Below are 3,243 nucleotides of genomic sequence, written 5' to 3' on the forward strand. Positions count from 1 at the left end.
AAGCCTGTTAACAGCTAAAATAAAACACATGGGTCAACTACCTCAACTTTCTCATCCACTTGTTTACATTTTAGCAGTCAGTGGAGAATCCCTCAGTCAGTAAGGTGCACAGTAACTGTATTAGGCAAGTCAGACAGTGGGCGTGTTTTATTTTTCACTGGGTCAGTGGGCATTGCTTATCGTGATTGAAAAAGATCACTGGATGATGTAATTGACAATGGATTTACATTGTGGGAATTTTTTTTTTTTTTTAATTAAAAAAAAAAAGTTTTGTCAATATATGTTTGTCTTTATTTACTGTTTTCCTTTTCTTTTTTTGTGAACGAGTGGAGGTTCTATGTACCCCTTCCTCATTCATTTAGGGAGTGAAGGCTGGATGTCTAAAGGCCCCTCTTATTTTAAAGGTGGTTTTCAAATTCCAATCAACTCTCTACCTGGCCAGGGTTGTGGCAAAGAGGCCCTTGTCATCATCATAATGATGAGAAGAGAGAAGGTGCTTTGCCAGGGAGGTCCTCCTGGCAAGAGGCCCTTGGTTTTTGGGGATGGAGGGTACACACTACCACCCTTTCTTGACCAGCCAGTCTGCATGCACAGATGGTATGTTTTTTTTATTTGCACAAGGTTCCCCTTTAAAATCTATAACAGACCCTATATGGATTTGGGGAGGGGAGCGGCGGTACACCATTTCTTTTTTAAATTTGCATTGGCTTAAAATCCATAGCAGACCCTCATCAAAGATATCGATCCTGATATAGATTGGGAGTTGAGCACGTGATTGTTATCAAGTATAAATGTATTTGAAATGAAAGCCTGATGTATATCTTACACATGCAAAAAAAAAATCATCATGGCTTTATTCTAATAAACTTTAAAAACTTGGAAAACAGTCACAATCATTGCCAAATAAAACACTGTTATTCAGGAAAAGAAAAAATAAGATTGATGAGTTATACTCTAGCTAATGCAAACTACAATAGACCTACTTACACATTACTTTAGGTTTAATTTATACATTTCCTGTGTGTGTGTTTCAGCATTTACGCAAAAGCCATTCATAATAGCCTTGCAAAAGTATTTATTAAATGTGGAGTTGTTTTTCACAGGGCTAATGTAACATTCCTGAATACTGTAGGAACATTTACTGGTTGAATGTTCTTTTAGGTTATTTCTCTCTTGATTGGATGTCAAGAGAAAATGGACTAGACACATTTGACAGAAGAGAAAATAACCTACGGTAAGCCAAAAGCCCTAAAAAAATTCAACAAGATAAGAAAACAGCCTAAAGCAATAGCTTAACAGCATTTAACCAAAAATAACCTAAAACAATAGCCTAAGAACATTTGACCCGAAGAGAAAATAGCCTAAAACAACAGCCCAAGTACATTTAACCAGAAGAGAATATAGCCCAAAACAACAGCCTAACAACATTTAATCAAAACTAGACTAAAACATTCAATCAGGAGAGAAATAACCTAAAAGAACAGTCAATCAGTAAAAAAAATACCTTAAGAACATTTTTTGCCTCCTTCGCACAACAACCACCGCTTTATACAAAACTATTGAGCAAATGCTGGTTAATTAGCACAGAATTAATATATATGCAGTTTCGCTTGATAAATAGCTATGCACCTTTATTTATGTATTTATTTATTTATTTTTTAGATCCCTTTGTGTGCGGTAAATTAAATAAACCAAATGATTACTATTTTGTTCCCAAATTACTTTCTTCAAGAAAAATGATAAAATATGCGTTATCTGAAAAATATGATATGTTTTTGCTGCCTTCGCTTCTGAAATATTTAAGGAGATTAAAAAAGAATGTACAAAGAGGGAAACATAGTTCAGGATGTCTGTAGATGATATCACTCCTTTTAGTAATATATTTTGAATTGGTATTTTTCTGGTGTCATTTGTTTTCCCTGCGCTTTCTTTACCTCCTCAGGTTGTCTTTATCTTATATAATAATATTACAGTATCATGAGATTTACACATCCAGGAGGCATTGGGAAATGAATCCACAGGAGAACACTTAGAATATTTTTCTCAACTGTAAACATAATGTGTGTGTCATGTGTGTGTGTCATGTGTAGTGTGTATGTGTTTTAGAAGCAAATACAGAGAATCCAAACAAGTTGCAGACATTACCATTACTAACATAATTTAGGGCTCATTTCAACTTGTGGTTGAGATTGTTTAGACTTGCATTTTACCGCCCCTGCTTAAGCTGAAAAGGCAATGACTGGGGGTGCTTACATGCCGTGGCTGCGATAATTTGCTGCTGTTTAAAAAAGAATCCCTCCTGCCGTTTTCAGCGGCTAGTCAAGTGCAACTGCCCTGCGACCCCACACAATGCACATGGTTGTGGCAAAGCACTGCTTTAACTACTTGTCAGCTACCTAATGTACGCAAAATCCTGTACCCGTACGTCATTTTGTGCAATAGCCACTAGGGGGCGCATGCACACCACTGGAGGTGCAATTGCGCACTGATTGGACAGAGGGGGAGCCAATTAGCGGCTCCAGGGGACCCAATGTCTGCGGGCCAGCCGCAATCATTCTCGAGAGAGGCAGAACCACGGTTTGCCTATGTAAACAAGGCAGATCACCGTTCTGACAGGGGAGAAGATGGAGATCTTGTATTCCTGCTAGGCAGGAACACGGATGTCTATCTTATAACAGTCAGAGCAACCCCCATGCAGTTAGCAAGCACCCCCTAGGGACACATTTAATGCTTTGACTGCCCCTGATGTTAACCCCTTTCCTGTCAGTGTCATTAGTACAGGGACAGAGCATATTTTTAGCACTGATCACTGTAATAATGTCACTGGTCCCCAAAAAAGTGTCAAAAAGTGTCAGTTAGGTGTTCGATTTGTCCGCCGCAATGTCACAGTCCCGCTAAAAATCGCTGATCGGCGCCATTACTAGTAAAAAAAAAAAATAATAATTTAAAATGGCATAAAAATATCCCATAGACGCGATAACTTTTGCGCAAACCAATCAATATACGATTTTTTTTACCAAAAATATGTAGCAGAATACATCAGACCGTACTGCCGGGTATCGTCTAACCACATACCGAGACATCTATCGGTAAGTGCCCTCTGCTTGGCCTCCTAACCTATCCTAAATTCATTTTTCAAATGTAGCATCCTCCTAAGGTAGGTGCTAGGTAAACACATATGTAGCACCCTCCTAGGTAGGTGCTAGGTAAACACATATGTGGCCTTGTCTGCTTATCAGGAGG

The sequence above is a fragment of the Pelophylax lessonae genome (assembly GCF_965119305.1).
Source record: "Pelophylax lessonae genome assembly, chromosome: 7".
NCBI classification, from domain to species: Eukaryota; Metazoa; Chordata; class Amphibia; order Anura; family Ranidae; genus Pelophylax; species Pelophylax lessonae.